Consider the following 19,435-nt stretch of genomic DNA (forward strand, 5'->3'; position numbering starts at 1 on the left):
ATCTAGATTCAGCTTTTGGCACAGTACAAGACGGTGAAGAGTTATATGCCCAGTTCCTGAACATACTCCAAAACCCAGGTGAGACAGCATCATCTTACCTCCAGCGGCTTCAGCTTATGCTGACAACTGTATGGAAAAGAGGAGGAGTGAATGCTAATGATATGGACAGACAACTGCTGAAACAATTTGTGCGTGGATGCTGGAACAATGACATTATCACCAAGTTGCAGTTCGAACAACGCAGAGACAATCCACCACCTTTCTCTGAACTGCTGCTGCTTCTGCGCACAGAAGAGGACAGGCAACAGGCAAAAGAGCTGCTGATGAAGAAGTACATCGGGTCAAGTTCTTCCAAGCAAAAGGTTACCATTCAGTCACAAAGCACTTGTTCATGTGGCCACACAAGTTCTAGTGATGAGCTTAAAGAGCTGAAGAACCAGATCCAGCAACTCCAATGCCAGATGTCATCCTTCTTGAAAGCCCAGAAGAAAATCGAGTCAAGGCCAGCACCACGCCAGTCCAGCTGCCCTTCACCTCAGTCATCAAACCATCCAAAACCTTGGTATTGCTTTAACTGTGGTGAGGATGGACATATCTCTTCAACCTGTAAGAACGCATCAAACTCCCGCCTGGTTGACCAAAAGAAAAAACAACTGCGGCAAAAACAACAAGCATGGAACGCAAAGCAGAATCAGTCAAACTAGCAGCAGCTTCTGTGACGGGACACCCAGGAGCTGCAACTAAGAGCTGTCCTAAAGAACCACCCAGACTGCCACGCCTGCCAAGAGGCCTTGTGGGGACAATATGTACTGGCCAAATACAAATAAAAGGAAATGCATTCAACTGTCTTTTTGACACTGGCTCCCAGGTCACAACAGTGCCACATTCCTTTTATAATGCACATCTCAATGACCATACGATACAACCTCTGAATAACATCCTTGAAGTAGAGGGGGCCAACGGACAATGTGTGCCATATTTGGGCTACATTGAATTAAACATTACATTTCCACCTGAGTTTCTGGGTACCACCATCTCCATAGATACATTAGCACTAGTGGTTCCAGACTTAAAGCAGTCCCAACCCTTAATTCTGGTTGGTACTAACACACTGGATTTGGCCTATACCCAGATTCAGGACAAAAATCCCAGTCAGCTTTGTCAGCCTGTTACTTCAGGTTACCAAGCTGTTGTCCAGATTCTTCATCATCGCCAAAGGTGTAATTTGGATGGCAATTATGTTGCTTTGCAGCTTCCTGAGGCATACACCATCTCTGCTGGCCAAACGACTGTCCTTGAGGGTACCCTGGCCACTTGGTCGCTGCAAGGAGAAAAATCTGTTCTAATTGAACATCCAACTTCATGCACCCTGCCTGGTGGTCTAATAGTCAAGACATGTCTTGCTGACTTGCCACCTCGCCAGCCATGCCAATTGCCGGTATTGATTACAAACGAGTCTGAACATGCCATTACCATCCCAGCACGAACAACCATTGCAGAAGTCAGCGCTTTCCAGACCATTTATACCAACCAACAAAGCAGCTATTCAATTCCATCTAAAAATAGCTCACCACCATTTCAGTATGACTTTGGAGACTCCCCATTAACACCTGAGTGGAAACAGCGAATCACAGACCAGCTCAACAGCATTCCTGAAGTTTTTGCAAAGCATGACCTAGACTTTGGCAGGACAGATAAAGTTAAGCATCATATTAACCTGTCTGATCCTAGTCCTTTCAAACAGCGGCCCAGGCCAATTCATCCTCAGGACATTGAAGCCGTAAGACAACATCTACAGGCGCTGTTGGAGTCTGGAGTAATCCGTGAGTCAGAATCACCATTTGCATCCCCCATAGTAGTTGTGCGTAAAAAGAACGGGAGTATCAGGTTGTGTATAGACTACAGAAAACTCAATTTGCAAACTATCAAAGATGCCTACCCTCTGCCCAAACTCGAGGACACTTTCTCTGCCCTGTCTGGATCTACCTGGTTTTCAGTTCTTGATTTAAAATCTGGTTATTATCAGATTGAAATGGAGGAGTCTGATAAGGCAAAAACTGCTTTTGTCTGTCCTCTAGGTTTCTATGAGTTCAACAGGATGCCGCAGGGAGTGACAAATGCGCCAAGCACGTTCCAAAGACTCATGGAGAGATGCATGGGAGAGATGAACCTAAAAGAAGTCTTGGTTTTCATCGACAACCTCATTGTTTTCGCACCAACTCTCGAAGAACACGAAAAAAGACTGTTAAAGGTCTTAAATCGACTGAAAGAATTCGGTCTGAAATTGTCAGTTGAAAAATCCTCCTTCTTTCAGACATCAGTCAAATATCTCGGACATGTTGTTTCTAAAGAGGGGATAGAAACGGACCCTGACAAAATCAAGACTCTTACTACATGGCCAGTCCCCCAAAACCTAAAAGAACTACGGTCGTTTCTTGGATTTGCTGGATATTATTGGAGGTTTGTGCAAGGATACTCCACCATCCTTAAACCCCTTCATGATCTCACCGCCGGTTACCCTCCAGCACAAAAGAAACTAAAACCAAAAATAAAGTCTAACACATATTTAAACCCTAAAGAACCATTTGGAGGCCGTTGGTCAACAGAGTGTCAAGAAGCATTTGAAACTATCATTGCAAAACTCACCTCTGCTCCCATCTTAGCCTTTGCAGATTCCCAGAAGCCCTACATATTGCATACAGATGCAAGTTCCACTGGTCTTGGAGCGGTCCTTTACCAGGAACAAGAGGGAGTTAATAGAGTTGTGGCTTATGCCAGCCGAGGACTTTCCAAGAGTGAAGCAAAATACCCTGCTCACAAAATGGAATTCCTGGCTCTCAAATGGGCTGTCTGTGAAAAACCCACACTAAGCATGCTTGTAGCGACAGTGGAGAGGAAAAACTCCCTTTTAACAGGAAGAAACCTCCAGCAGAACCAGGCTCAGTGTGAGCGGCCATCTGTCGAGGCCGACTGGGGTTCAAGGAGACAGAAGCAGAGATACAAAAAGCAGCTGTAAAAGGCGGCCCCGTCCAGGACACACACAGCCAGGCAGACGAGCTCCAAGGCAGCTCCCATGCCAGAGGACGAAGAGAGCACATCCACTCAGTCACGGTCAGAGAAACAGGACCACACTGGAAAACAGGCCGATCTCCAACATCTATAAACAAGGGTGTTGATAGAAGCAGCACAGCTGATGTTTCTTTCCAGGATGACGTCACAGCCAAACAGGAACAGACGAGGCAAAGCTACTCTGAGGAAAAGCAGAGAGAGCAGAAGGTTAGAGATTGAACTAACAGATTCTGCAGAATAGGAGAACAGAGAGAGAATGAAGCAGAATGATGAAATGGGGGTCCCTATGTCCTCCAAAAGTCTAAGCCTATAGCAGCATAACTATAGAGATAGCTCAGGATAACCTGAGCCACCCTAACTATAAGCTTTATCAAAAAGGAAAGTTTTAAGCCTAGCCTTAAAAGTAGACAGGGTGTCTGCCTCACGGACTAAAACTGGTAGTTGGTTCCACAGGAGAGGAGCCTGATAACTAAAAGATCTGCCTCCCATTCTGCTTTTAGAAATTCTAGGAACCACTAGTAAACCTGCAGATTGAGAGCGAAGTGCTCTGTTAGGAACATAAGGAACAATCAGATCTCTGATTCTGATTGATTCTGATTCTATTCTTGATTTAACAGGAAGCCAATGAAGAGAAGCCAGGATAGGCGAGATATGATCTCTCTTTTTAATTTTCATTAGAACTCTTGCTGCAGCATTTTGGATCAGCTGAAGGCTTTTAACTACAGTTTGTGGACTTCCTGATAGTAAAGAATTACAATAGTCCAGCCTTGAAGTAACAAATGCATGGACTAGTTTCTCAGCATCACCCCTGGACAGGATATTTCTAATTTTGCAATGTTCCTCAGATGAAAGAAGGAAATTCTAGAAACCTCTTTGATATGGGATTTAAATGACAGGTCCTGATCAAAAATAACACCAAGATTTTTTACTTTATTATCTGAAATCAGTTTAATCCCATCCAAATGAAGTGACTGGCTAATCAGTTTCTTTTTCAGAGACTCTGGTCCAAAGACTATAACTTCTGTTTTGTCTGCATTCAGAAGCAGAAAGTTAAGAGTCATCCAGGTTTTTATGTCTTCAAGACATGCCTGTAATCTATGTAATGGGTTAGCTTCATCTGGATTTATAGACAGATATAGCTGGGTATCATCAGCATAACAGTGGAAATTAATCCCATGCTGTCTAATAACTCTACCAATTGGGAGCATGTATAAAGTAAAGAGAATTGGTCCTAGCACTGATCCCTGTGGTACTCCACAGGTAACCTTTGAGCGTGTTGAAGATCTATCATTAACATGAACAAACTGAATTCGATCAGATAGATAAGATTTAAACCAGTCTAGTGCTGTTCCTTTAATTCCAACAAAATATTCAAGTCTTTCTAAAAGAATATTATGGTCAACTGTATCAAATGCAGCACTAAGATCCAACAGGACGAGCACAGATACAAGTCCATTATCTGAGGCCATGAGAATATCATCAGTGACTTTCACCAGAGCTGTTTCAGTGCTATGATGAGCTCTAAAGCCAGACTGAAACTCTTCAAAAAGTTCATTATGGTGTAAGTGACCGCACACTTGTTTGGCAACTACTTTCTCAAGAATTTTGGATAAGAAAGGAAGATTGGATATAGGTCTATAATTGACCAAGTCATCTGGGTCAAGAGACGGTTTCTTAAGCACAGGTTTAATTACAGCAACCTTAAAAGCTTTAGGTACATATCCCTGTAACAGAGATAGATTAATCACATCTAAAATGGAGGAGGAGATCAAAGGGAATACCTCCTTAAATAACCTGGTTGGAACTGGATCTAACATACAAGTTGAAGGCTTAGATGAAGACAATAATTTTGCTAATTCAGAAAGTTCAACTGGATCAAAGCAGTCTAAACCCGGTTCAGATTCCATGACTACCTCAGGTACAATCACGGATAGAGGAGTGCTTATGATCTTATTTTTAATAAGATCAATCTTATTTATAAAGAATCCCATAAAATCATTGCTGCTAAGAGCAGGTGGAATGGACGGTTCAACAGAGCTATGGCTCTGGGTGAGATTGGCAACTGTATTAAAAAGAAATCTAGGATTATTCTTATTCTCCTCTATCAATGAGGAGAAGTATGCTGCTCTTGCTTTACAAAGGGTCCTCTTATACAGCAGTAAACCATTTTTCCAGACTAGGAAGGACTCTCGCAGGCCTGTGGAGCCATATTTTCTCTCCAGTTTCCTAGCATTTTGCTTCAAAGTACGCAGCTCTGCATTAAACCAAGGAGCAAGCTTTCTATTTTTAACGGTTTTCATTTTCAAAGGAGCTGCATTGTCTAAGGCAATACGCAGAGAACTAGCAACCCCATCAACAAAATCATCAACCTGTGAAGGGGAATAAGCTAAGCTTTTGCACTCTGCAGCACTGCTCAGCGACACAGAGGAGAGAGAAAGTGAAGCAGATTCTTTAAAATTTATAACTGCACTATCTGATAAAGATCTACTAAAATTGAACCTTCTTTTGGGGGAGGAGAACTCTGTTAAAGTAATCCTGAAGGTTATTAGAAAGTGGTCAGAGAGGACAGGGTTGTGAGGAAATACCGTTATTTCTTCACATTCTATGCCGTATGTCAGCACAAGATCCAAAGTATGAAGATGAGAATGTGTGGGACTATTCACATTTTGAACAAAGCCAATAGTGTCTAAGATAGCATTAAAGGCTGCTCTTAAGCTATCGCCTTCAATGTCAGCATGGATGTTAAAATCTCCCACTATGATGACCCTGTCAGTATTTAATACCAAATCAGAAAGGAACTCTGAAAACTCATCTAAAAATTCAGAGTAAGGACCTGGAGTAATTCACTGCATTATGTATCACAAAGAAAACTATCCTCATGAATTGGAAAGGTAAGGATAAACTCAACATCAATCAGTACAGAGATCTGTTGATGGATCATATTAATCTTGAGACAGCATCTGGGGGGGAACTGATGAATCAACTGAAGCAGCTGGGACCATAGTTACAAAATAAACGGTTGGTAACACACTACACCGTCATAGATTGAAAATTCTGCAGAGCACTCCAGGTCCCCCTGATCAAGAAGAAACATGTACAGGCCCGCATGAAGTTCGCCATTCACCACCTGGACGACTCAGAAGAGGCCTGGAAGAAGGTGATGTGGTCAGATGAGACCAAAATAGAACTTTTTGGCCTCAACTCAACTCGTCAAGTTTGGAGGGCAAAGAACACAGAGTACAACCCAAAGAACACCATCCCCACCATCAAGAATGGTGGTGGCAACATCATGCTTTGGGGGTTCTTTTAGGCCAAGGGGGCGGGACAACTCCATGGTCTTGAAGGAAGGACGGACGGGGCCATGTATCATGGAATTCTGGAACAACATCTCCTTCCCTCAGTGAGAGAGCTGAAGATGGGTCGAGGATGGGTGTTTCAGCACAACAATGAGCCTAAGCTCACCGCCAAAGCAACAAAAGAGTGGATGAAGAAGAAGCAAATCAAGGTCCTGGAGTGGCCTAGCCAGTCTCCAGACCTGAATCCAATTGAAAATCTTTGGAGGGAGCTTAAAATTCGAGTTGCCAGGCGACAACCTCGGAACCTGAATGATTTGGAGGCCGTCTGCAAGGAGGTGTGGGCCAAAATCCCTGCCGAAACTGCACAAACCTTGTCATCAACTATAAAAACTGTTTGACATCTGTGTTCGCCAATAATGACTTTTGTACAAAATATTAACATGCTGTTTTTCCAGGGGGTCAAATACTTTTTTTCCCTCATCAGATGGTTATCAATTTTAATAAATTCATATGATGGGGTTTTTATGGAATTTTCTTTGGGATTCTGTCTTTCAGTGTTAGTTTATTAGAGTCTAACGTGAGTTTTTGTTTTGCCAGTTTTGGGTACTCTAGCCAAGCTGGGTTTTTGTCAACCTGAGTTTTAATCTTGCTGTTTTTGTCTTTCCCTCTCAGCAGGAAGTCATCCTGCAAACTGGATGTTTCGGACGTTCTTTCCCCTGGAAGGATCTTCTGAGAATCAAACTGAGCTGAGGATTCAAGTTTGTGGTTTGGATCAAACTTTTTTCCCCAAGGATTGTTTGGGGCTTCTCTCTGAGCAGGTGATTCATCTCCACAATAACCCATTCAAGTACCGCAGGAATTCTAAGTGGCAGTCAGCTTCTCCGTTTACCAAGGAACAACCGCAGTCTGGGTAAACCCTGTCTGCCCACAATCAAACAAGAAAATCACTGGAACATCCCACATGACTGGATTCAATAAGAGAAACCTTTTTCTGGAAACGTGAGTCGGCAACCTATTCCTCCTCTTCAAGTCAAAGAATCTAATTTCCCACTGAGCCTGAACTAACCGCAGTGTCTTCCCCTCACTTTCCAGTTTCAATTTGACAGTGTTCAGAGCAGCACTGGACTCATCTCATTATACTAAATAAACCTGTTAAACTTTTCCCTGGTGTCTCTGTTTGGTCTTCTGCATTTTGGGTCAGATCTTTAATTAAATCATGACACATTCTTTGTAAGTGGGCAAACCTGCAAAATCAGCAAGGGGTCAAATACTTATTTCCACCAATGTATGTGTATATATTTATATATACACATACATATATAAATATATACACACATATATAGATATTAATTAGCTTCTTTATTTATTTTCCTTTGTTATAATTACCTTATTTACTGTCCATTATAATTTTCAACCTAATTTATTTATTACTTTTTTATCTATGTGCATGTGATAACATTTTTGTCTGTATTATTCTTTCTTTGTATTTTTTTACCCCATTTATTTCTTCAACACGTTTTTCGTTTTTAGATTACTGTATGCATTTTTGCCTCATTATGCAAATGAAGAAAGGGTGTGTCTTAGACTGTCAACTTCTGCTCATTGGTTGGTTAGCATTTTACTGCATCGGTCAAATCTACAGGAGGAGAGGAGAGTGAAGTCGAGTCTGAAGTCAGTGGCCTTTTCTCAATTCATAAGAACGCGAGTACAGACTCGTGTCCTCGCCAAGTATGTTCTTGAGAAGAAACCAGGAAAGCCTGGACTTGGGGAGAATGGGAGCACGAAGCATAAATCTGGGCTAATTGGAACAGAAGCGTACTCGTGACGTCACCACATGCCCGGCTCTTCTAGAGCTACATTTCACCACCTGTTATTAATATTCTCCAGATAATGAATTCTGACTTTTTCATTTACCGTGGGAATAATAATTAACACAGTTAGAGAAACACAAATCAAGTTAACATGCCGAGAGTAGGCTACTGCTGCAGACGGGCTGGGATAAGACCTGGCTGCCATTACCCTTGTTGTGCAAAAATAATGTCCTGCAGATAATGAATAGATGGTTAACTAGAACTGGAGTTATAGTTAATTATTATCCTATTCAACATCGAAGGCCAAAATCAATTTAGTGTTCTTAGGTGGATAATTATAGCCCTTACCGGTTGTTGATCCACAACTGGAGGGTTCCGGGACCGGCTGTTAAAATCCAGGTATCCACCAGTCTAGTGGCCCCGGTTAAGTTATCAGCAAAGCTATTAAATTATCAATAAAGAACCTTCTATCTCTGTTTATTCGCACTATTACCAAAAGGAATCGAGTTTACTCTGAGTGATTAACCCTCCGTTATATGAACGACCAAAACCACTACAGATTAACCAATGATGTCTTTATTCTAATAATTCAGGATTACAGAAATCTAACATCTATGCAAACACTACACACTACTAGAAAAATAAACACGAGGTAGATTAAATGACTAGTTCAAAAGAAAAATAAAAGAAAAAATCGAAGATAAAGAATTAAACGAGATAGAAACAACGAAATAACTATTACTGGCGTCTGAAATTGTCCAAAATATGCCAGATATTAATACATTCATTAATGTCCGCTAGCAGCAGGTATAGTGCAATTGATCAGTGTAAACTAATACATCCAACTTAAAATCAGCAAATGATTAAATGCATTAACAAGCAGCAGATGTAATGATAACAGTGCAATCGATCATGAACATTAATACATCCAGCTTAGTAGTGGTAAATTATTGAACATGTATTAACAATAGCAGCGTTCAGCAAAAACCCCTTTTTGCCTGGCAATGTAGTGATGTGTGTGAATGGTTGTGGCTAAATGGGGACCACCCCCCTTTGTTCTCCACGCGGTGAGGGGAACAAAGAGAAATGGGGGGGGGGGGGCGACCTGTGATCAAGATGGCGGCGACCACGGGACCCCACGTGGCTGAATGTGATAACTTTATCTCTATCTCAAAGCAGAAACAACGGAGAGGACAGGAAAGCCAAGAAAGAAAGAAAAAGCACACACTTATTTTAACCAAATAAACAAACCCTTAATCAGCACAGATAAAAAAAAGAACATCAGCATTAATTCAAAACCCTAAACTGCCTTTCTCTCGCCTGAGCACAGCAATCCTGATGCATCAAAAGGAGAATAAATTGATTTTACTGTGAGATGCGTCGTCCGAGGGAGGTTGGCATTTCCACGGCAACCGCAGCTTGGTTTCTGTCGGGCAGAGGTTCTCTGCCACCGGTCCGCCCCTCGGGAAAGTTCAGTCAGCTCGGGCTGCAGCAGAGGGGTTGATCTGCTCACGAGTTGGAAGGGAGGGATTTCAGGAGGTGATCTTAGGAGGTGATCTTAGGAGGTGATCGGCAAAAGAGCATCCTCTCAGCCGATTCGTCCAAGGAAGGGGAGAACGAAACTCCGCGGTCAGCTTCAAAGGCTTTCTATCTCCCAGTCAGCGCGGTTGCTATGCACGATGGAACACTGCGATCCGTGACTTTCGATGCAGGAAAACGAAAGCTACTTCCAGTCAGCTTTCTTCTGATATTTCACGTGAAATGGGCCTCTCCTGACGGGCTGCAAACCCATGGAAAAAGAGAACTGGCTTTTAAACCATGTGTGACACGGGAGCACTTCCTGTGGAAGTAACGGCTGATTTGTCTGTGCCATGAGTGACATGGTGGAACTTCCTGTTGGAGTATTCGGCTGATTGGTCCATTTGAGGTGGCCGCCTCCCGCAGTGGGCCAGGTCTTCTTTGTTCTTGTTTTGGAGGGAATCCTTTGTTCTCCCTTGTGGAGAAGAGAAGGGGGATGGGTTCCAGGTGACTAACAAGGGGGGATGGTTTCAGATGGCACACCCCACTGATTTAGCTCCATTTTGGCAATATATCCCAACATATTCCCCCCTTTTAGCTTTGAAGATTGGGTATCCGTTTCAGTCTTTAAAGCTAACCAAGTTCTTTAATCCATAGTGCCAACAAGGTTGCGTTTAGGTGTCCAATGTGCAGTTGGTCGTTCATTAGAGGTGGGTGCTGGCTCAGGGAGAGGAGGCAGGTGCTCGGCGAGAGTATTGCTAGCTAGCTAACTAACCTCATTGCAATGTCACCAAACATTGAGACCCAGACATCTGTTGTACATTTACCACACTTCTAGCATTCTTGGTTCAGCGTTTATGCTTAAACAAGAGAAGAAAGGAAAGAAGCATGCAAAGAGGACAGAGATAGGTGAAAAATGCTAACTATGATTCATAGCTCTTTCTTTCAGGGGTTCTGAATCTGTGACACTATGAATCCAGGGGAAAAGGGTGAAGGTGTCTAGTTTCTAGTTCTTATTCCCTAGCACGCTGTGTGTGCCATCGCCGTTGTGATGATCCTGGTAATAAGAACCATGGAATGGACATTGCATAGCATCTGTGCGGTCATTTCTATGCATTAGATTGAGCTTGTGATCGATGTCAATATAGGCTAATATTGAGGAGGTTTAGGTGGACATGGGTTTATCTTTCAAAACTCATGTTTAACGCGGAATAAGCCTATACGCATTAGCTCTCTGAATGATAAGGAGATTTAGCATGAATCCAATTTCTAAGCTACCAGAGTTTACAAAAACTGGAACGACTAAGTCATAAGCCAGGTGAATTTGCAGGTGTTGCAGACATTAGAGGCCGTTCAACTTTAAATCTTTACCAAAACTAGAAAGGGAATCAGATGCGTGTGATCACTCCTTTTAGCAAGCTGGTTCCAGATGAGCCGTCTAATCTGCATACATTTCTGACAACTTCAGAGGATATCATGTCAAGTTTTACCACTTCTGTTGGATCTGTCCAGTGCATTATGCTCACAAATGGTTTATGGATATTATGACCTTGTAGTCCTTCCCTTAAGAAGGAGGCTAGTTCAAAAGCTGTGAAATTTTGAAATGTGGAAATGAAACCTTATGAGATCAGTGCATGTTTTCCTGTGTGTTAACATACACTCAATCTGACTGGTACTATGCACATGTGTTCTTAAGAATGGAGGTGCACTCCATTCCACGGGCGGAAGTGGATTCTGGGTTGCATTTCATTCTGTCTACCTGCTCTATGGAGAAGAATGCTACAAATGCAAGATGTTGAGTACGTTCTATCGGGATGAGAACTGGTCCGATCCAGTTCATCTGTAAATTGGGCCAAATGGATGTAACCCCCCTTTGCTTAGGAGGAGTTTGTTCCAAAAGGGCTGATGATTGGAGCTGACAACAGGTGGAATGTTCTGACGAACACCCCTGTTTGTTGTCAAATGATGGAGATGATTGATGGGTCACCTGCTGGGGAGCGTGTCGGGTTGCTTTGCAGCCTCCCTGGACCTCTGCAGGTGAGCCATGGGCAGCAGCTGACCTGAACAGGCCAGAACCGGTTCTACAGTCTAAGTAAGATCCATTTCCTGATCTTACATCCTGACAAATGTTACTGACTTCCTGGTAGGGGTGTTTTTCTGAGTGGGGATTGGTCTTCTCTGAAAAGAGGTGGACCAAAATAAAGGTTCTTCCTGAGGAGATCTGAGGGGATTCTGGAGGCTTACCACCTGGACCTTCCTTTTCCACTAAGTGTAATAAGGAAGCTGTGGAAGGTAAGTCCCCGCCTAGTCATGCTGATGGAGGCTTCGGGTCGGGTTTTCCTGGAGGATTTTCATGTCCAACTGGGTCTTGAGAGGGGTTGTTGATCTGACGAACCATTTCTGTTAACAACCTACGGAGGTTAACTTCCATCTCCTTCATGGCTGACTGCTCTAGCTTCTCATCCTGATCTCTTCCTTCATACTCCTTCTTAAGCTTCCTCTGGTCAGGCTGTCTGTCATATCGGCTCATCTCTGATCTGTACCTCGTTTGGAACCCACTTTCCTCTCTATTCTGTGAACTCCTCCAATCCTGGAAAGCTCTCCTTTCTTGTGGGCCGGGATCACGGTTGTGTGATCCCTTCTTAAGTCTGGCTTTGGAAGGAGGAACCTCTTGTCCCTCCAACTCTAACTTTCTCCCTGATTCTGCCTGAACCTGTAGGACCCTGTGTTCGCTATCTGTACCCTTGCTGGTGCGGACGCGCGTTTCCCATGCAATCTGTGCATATTTCCTTATTTCTTGCATGGTGAGGGTTTTGGTTCGGCAGTACATGGTGACATCATATCTTATGCTGTCATGAAGATTGTGGAGGAAAAGATATTTCAGCGAGTGGTCTTCCTCCAGCCCAGGGGCGCTGCGCCCCTGAAAATATGCGGCTCGCAACCGACGGTAATAATCTCTCGGCGATTCATTTCTTTTCTGTTGGATGCCGAGGGCACTGAACATCGCGGAGCCCGGATCAGTGTGCACTGAATATTCCTCTCTCAGTGCTTGACAAAGAGAGGAATAGCGGTCTCGAACAGAGGGCTGGAGGCTCTCTATGAACACATGCACGCTTCTCGAAGTAGTTTTCCAGATTAACTTTAACTTCTCCCGGGCGGAGGGATGAGGTAAGTCTAAAAGACAGCGTTCTACCTCTCTAAGGTAGTCCTCAATGGTGGATTCCGTGTTGCTGGGGTCAAAACGCTCTATGTCGTGGGCGAGGGATTCAAGTTGTCGCATCCGTAATCCCTGTTCTGGGACTGGAGCTGGACCATCTGAATCCTCATCTGAGAGCTCTAGCCAGCTACGGTCGCGGTAGGGTGGAAAGCTCTGCTCTGACCTCCTTGGAGGCAGGTGAGACCGCTCATGGTACACTGGTGAGCCCGTTGCTCCGTAGCCTTTAGGCCATGGCCGCGGCTCAGGGCGGTAACGCTCACCAGTGTCCCATGGTTGGCTGTACAGCTGCCTTTGTGGCAAGGGTGTGTCATAGCAGCTCGTGCTTCGTGCTTGGTCTGACCTGCTTGTTGCTCTATAACTGGGGCCTGGCATGCCGCTCAGGTCCTGCATCCTCTGTGGTCTAAAACTGCTTTGCTCTGTGGAACTACGCACTACACAACCGAGCCTTCCTTGCTCCCTCATGCTAGCTCTCTGCTCTGTGGAACTACGCATTACACTACCGAACCTTCCCTGCTCCCTCATGCTAGCTCTCTGCTCTGTGGCTGCCAGAGGAGGATCTCCCCTGGTACCCCATTTATCCAACGTATCTAAAGCAGGGATGGGTTCACTTTCTTCTCTCTTAAGAGAACCTTCTGTTCTTTCTTCTGATCTTTCATCTGACTCTTCGTCTGACCCTTCATCTGACCCTTCGTCCCGTGGGCAGGGAGCAACCCCCCTTGGCCGTTCTTCCAGGACGTTAGAGGTCACCATCCTATTCTCTTCTGCTCTTCTTGCCCTTCCTTCAGCTTCCGCACGCAGTTCTTCAGCTTCTGCACGCATTTCTTCGGCCTTCACGCGCAGTTCTGTTTCTAACTGGGACTTCCTCTGATACAGCAAAGCAAGTTGACCAAGCACGTTTGCAATAAGCATCTCTTTCCCTGGCTTCTTAGTTGACTCCATTAGCTTCTCAATCTCGCTTTCACAAGACTCTAGATCCAAACTACCAAGGGCTCTGTGTTCGTCTTCTGACAACGAAATCAATGAGCTTATTAAGTTCTGGGCTTCCATTTCAATGGAGGCCACAGAAGCTCCCACTGCTTGCTGATCCTGATCCCTATCCATTTGATTCGCTAGGGGGGGAACACAAAGCAGGAAACGCAGCGCAGGAAACGCAGCGCACTGGCTACAAATCACTAACCGTGTTAGCACTACACGCACTAAACAAACACGCTCCGTTTACTATAGGTTCGTTTCCTATACGGCAGGTGTAGAACGTGCGGATAAAACATGCGCAGGTTGCTTTCAACGTGCGACCTCCTCTTTAATTTGACAGGTTGCCGATTTGCTTTTAAATCTGTGGGTTTCTAATGGTTTGATTCACTCACCTTTCAGTAAGTAAGATTGGCTGGTTCAAAAGTGTGTATATGTGTATAGATGTGTGCGTGTGTATGTATATATGTGTAAAACACTGTTAACAAACAACTCTTGCACACAAAATGGATAACGCAGTGTTAGAAAACCTGGCAGAAGTGGTAAAAGGTGGCAGCAGCTGCACAATTAAACCTGAGGTTTTGTTTCTTTATACCTGCAGTTTAAGTTTAACCACTCTCCAATTGTTAAAACACTGTTTGTCCACAGGACAGAAAGCAATAGTGAAACAGCATGAAAGAAAGAAAAATAAAATTTAAGAAGAGAAAAAAAACAAGTCACTCCTTCTCTACACCATTCAGCTGCAATTTCAGAAGCCACCACCAGGGGGAGACAAGGTGCCTTCGCCTGGGAATTTTCAAACTGTTGTTGCAATAACACGCTTACGCCACCAGATGGCGCCAAAGAGAGCACTACACAATTTGGGTCTCAAACACTGGAACCAGCTGAGTAATTGTAATTACATAAGCTACCACTAGGGGGAGATGACAATCTCTGCCAACGTGGCCTACACTGACCCAGTCGCTGTGACTTTAAAAACCCTTTTGTGCTGCACCAATCCACAATTTGATCTCACGGCTTCAGAATAGCAGCAACCAACAAACAACGCAGCTGAAGTCCCAAATCACCAATTCTCTATTGGATTATAAGTCTGAGATTCAATTAACTGGCCGTTAAATCTACTCAAACCCGCTGGACTCCGTCACTGCAACACCACAAATACACCCGGTCTATTTTAGCAGTAGTAGCGCTTTTAGCTGTTTTTAATTTCTGGATGATTTATCTGTTATTCATATAACGGAAGTTTCAATCTCAGGCCCACCCAGGGACAACGCCAATATGTTGTGCAAAAATAATGTCCTGCAGATAATGAATAGATGGTTAACTAGAACTGGAGTTATAGTTAATTATTATCCTATTCAACATCGAAGGCCAAAATCAATTTAGTGTTCTTAGGTGGATAATTATAGCCCTGAGTTATCTACTTACCGGTTGTTGATCCACAACTGGAGGGTTCCGGGACCGGCTGTTAAAATCCAGGTATCCACCAGTCTAGTGGCCCCGGTTAAGTTATCAGCAAAGCTATTAAATTATCAATAAAGAACCTTCTATCTCTGTTTATTCGCACTATTACCAAAAGGAATCGAGTTTACTCTGAGTGATTAACCCTCCGTTATATGAACGACCAAAACCACTACAGATTAACCAATGATGTCTTTATTCTAATAATTCAGGATTACAGAAATCTAACATCTATGCAAACACTACACACTACTAGAAAAATAAACACGAGGTAGATTAAATGACTAGTTCAAAAGAAAAATAAAAGAAAAAATCGAAGATAAAGAATTAAACGAGATAGAAACAACGAAATAACTATTACTGGCGTCTGAAATTGTCCAAAATATGCCAGATATTAATACATTCATTAATGTCCGCTAGCAGCAGGTATAGTGCAATTGATCAGTGTAAACTAATACATCCAACTTAAAATCAGCAAATGATTAAATGCATTAACAAGCAGCAGATGTAATGATAACAGTGCAATCGATCATGAACATTAATACATCCAGCTTAGTATTGGTAAATTATTGAACATGTATTAACAATAGCAGCGTTCAGCAAAAAACCCTTTTTGCCTGGCAATGTAGTGATGTGTGTGAATGGTTGTGGCTAAATGGGGACCACCCCCCTTTGTTCTCCACGCGGTGAGGGGAACAAAGAGAAATGGGGGGGGGGGGCGACCTGTGATCAAGATGGCGGCGACCACGGGACCCCACGTGGCTGAATGTGATAACTTTATCTCTATCTCAAAGCAGAAACAACGGAGAGGACAGGAAAGCCAAGAAAGAAAGAAAAAGCACACACTTATTTTAACCAAATAAACAAACCCTTAATCAGCATAGATAAAAAAAAGAACATCAGCATTAATTCAAAACCCTAAACTGCCTTTCTCTCGCCTGAGCACAGCAATCCTGATGCATCAAAAGGAGAATAAATTGATTTTACTGTGAGATGCGTCGTCCGAGGGAGGTTGGCGTTTCCACGGCAACCGCAGCTTGGTTTCTGTCGGGCAGAGGTTCTCTGCCGCCGGTCCGCCCCTCGGGAAGGTTCAGTCAGCTCGGGCTGCAGCAGAGGGGTTGATCTGCTCACGAGTTGGAAGGGAGGGATTTCAGGAGGTGATCTTAGGAGGTGATCTTAGGAGGTGATCGGCAAAAGAGCGTCCTCTCAGCCGATTCGTCCAAGGAAGGGGAGAACGAAACTCCGCGGTCAGCTTCAAAGGCTTTCTATCTCCCAGTCAGCGCGGTTGCTATGCACGATGGAACACTGCGATCCGTGACTTTCGACGCAGGAAAACGAAAGCTACTTCCAGTCAGCTTTCTTCTGATATTTCACGTGAAATGGGCCTCTCCTGACGGGCTGCAAACCCATGGAAAAAGAGAAAGAAAAAAATGTCTGCTTCTGGCTTTTAAACCATGTGTGACACGGGAGCACTTCCTGTGGAAGTAACGGCTGATTTGTCTGTGCCATGAGTGACATGGTGGAACTTCCTGTTGGAGTATTCGGCTGATTGGTCCATTTGAGGTGGCCGCCTCCCGCAGTGGGCCAGGTCTTCTTTGTTCTTGTTTTGGAGGGAATCCTTTGTTCTCCCTTGTGGAGAAGAGAAGGGGGATGGGTTCCAGGTGACTAACAAGGGGGGATGGTTTCAGATGGCACACCCCACTGATTTAGCTCCATTTTGGCAATATATCCCAACACCCTTGGAGCTCCGCTGGTTGCTGCGGTCCTCTCAACTTAGTAACATTTTTTATGTTTTTGATTACCCATAAAATCAGTAAATGGGCCATGTAGTGACCCTTAAACGTATAATGTTCTCACCTCAAATAATCTAAAAACGTACTTTTATTGAAAAACAGCAACAGAAAAGAGAACTTTTAACTTAAGTTAATACTCTGAGCTCTGTGAGTTAAGAAGATGAGCCGCCAACCAATGAGCAGAAGATGACCCTCTAAGAAACACCCCCTTCTCATTTGCATACTGAGGCAGAAATGCATATAGAAATGTAAAAACCACAGGCAGAAATAAATAGCGTTGAAGAAATAAAGAGGGTAGAAAAATACAAAGAATAATACAGACAAAAATATTATTGCATGCACATAAATAAATACTTAAAAAAATAAGTATTAAATAAATAAAGTTGAAGATTATAATGGACAATAAATAAATCAGGTAATTATACCAAAGGTGAATAAATAAACTAATTATAGCTGCTCCCAACTTTTTCTAACTGGTTGATGAAAGTGCAATTATCCAACTGATGGTTCCAAACGTTTATTACAGGATTTTCCGTCATACAAACGCTCAAGACCACCGTGAACGCTGCAAAATACACAGTGGAAAATATTCATCAGTGAAACCGTCATATTCCCTTATATGAATTATCAACTGAAACTTATTAAACAAAATATAAATTCTCTCAATTGTCCATACCGTATGCCCCTCCAACCAGAAGGTTAGGAGTTGCTAGAAGTCCTTACACGTCTATTTCTTCTATATTTCAGTCCTTTGCCTTTACTCTTGCACACGTCAACCGAGTATAAAACAAAACTCAGAACTTTCCATCCAAGGCATCACGTGATTAAGTGATAACCTAACCAGTGACGTCTCCATCTGACATTATTTCAATATTTCCCCAAAGTATGTACATATTAATCAAAAAATACACAAATATGAACTGGATATTAAAAGTAAAACATTCATATTCACAAAAACAAGAAATAAATTCACACAGAAAAATGCTTGTGTAACTGCGTTCGCTACACTGCCACCAAAATTACAAAAGGTTTACTTTCACCATATTCAAAGAAATAAAACTTGTAATTTTCCAAAACTTAACCTTTACCCATTCTTTCGATCAATACTTGTTATATTAGGTGATGGGCTCTTTCAATTTTCATGTTAATGCTGAGCTATTTTGAATAATGTCAACTAACACAACTAATTTCTGCACTGGACGCTCAAGAAATGAAGGTTGTGTTAAGAGCTCACCTTTTGGTCCTAAGTAACTTTGGCCTACCTGTATTTTCACCTTTCGCACGAGACCTTCATCATCTTCCTCTGCCTCAACTACTCTAGCTAGTGGCCATTCATTTCTGGGAGTGTTTTCATCTTTAACAATGACTACATCTCCAACCTGCACGTTTCGTCTGGTTGTATGCCACTGCTGAAGAAGATTGATGTTGGTTAGGTATTCTCGGCACCACCGGTTCCAAAACTGTTCTGAGAGATACTGCACTTTACGCCATCTTTTTCTTGCGTACAGATCTTCTTGAACAAACTTTCCTGGAGGTGGAAGGGGTGTCATAGGTTTCATCGTAAGCAAGTGATTGGGTGTCAAGGGTTCAGCACTTTTGGGATCAGGTAGGGTGTTTGTTGTCAGTGGTCGACTGTTGACTATGGACATGGCCTCGTAGAAGAACATTCTTAGTGAAGAGTCATCCAGTTGTCCTTTAGCCTGAGCAAGGACAGAGCTCATCACACTTCTGGTCGTCCGAATCTGACGCTCCCATATGCCTCCCATGTGAATGGCTTCAGGAACATTCATCAGAAAGTCACATTCCTTTCTTGCGAGATAGGTCGCGATCCTTTCCTTGTCAAGTTCCATCAAGCACTTTCCCAATTAATTATTTGCTCCTATGAAATTCGTACCTTGGTCAGATCTGATTTGTCTGACTGTTCCTCTTATTGCAATGAAGCATCTTAATGCATTTAGAAATGCATCGGTTGTCAGTTCCTCAAGCATCTCGATATGAATGGCTCTAGAGCTTAGGCATGTTAACAACAGTCCATATCTCTTGTACTCCTTTCTGCCCTGCTTTGTGTAAAAAGGGCCAAAACAGTCGATGCCTGTATACGAGAAAGGAGGAGATGGCTCTATTCGATCAACAGGCAAGTCAGCCATACGCTGTTCTTCAGTTTGACCCCGCACCCTTCTACATGTCACGCAATTCCTGATGTGCTTGGCAACAACCTTACTAGCACCCATTATCCAGTACCCGTTCGCTCTGAGATCGTTCAGTGTTTGCCCTCTGCCTTGGTGCTGTGTTCTTTTATGG

Source organism: Cyprinodon tularosa, unplaced genomic scaffold, assembly GCF_016077235.1.
Source record: "Cyprinodon tularosa strain WSP-4 unplaced genomic scaffold, ASM1607723v1 ctg1291, whole genome shotgun sequence".
Classification (NCBI taxonomy): Eukaryota; Metazoa; Chordata; class Actinopteri; order Cyprinodontiformes; family Cyprinodontidae; genus Cyprinodon; species Cyprinodon tularosa.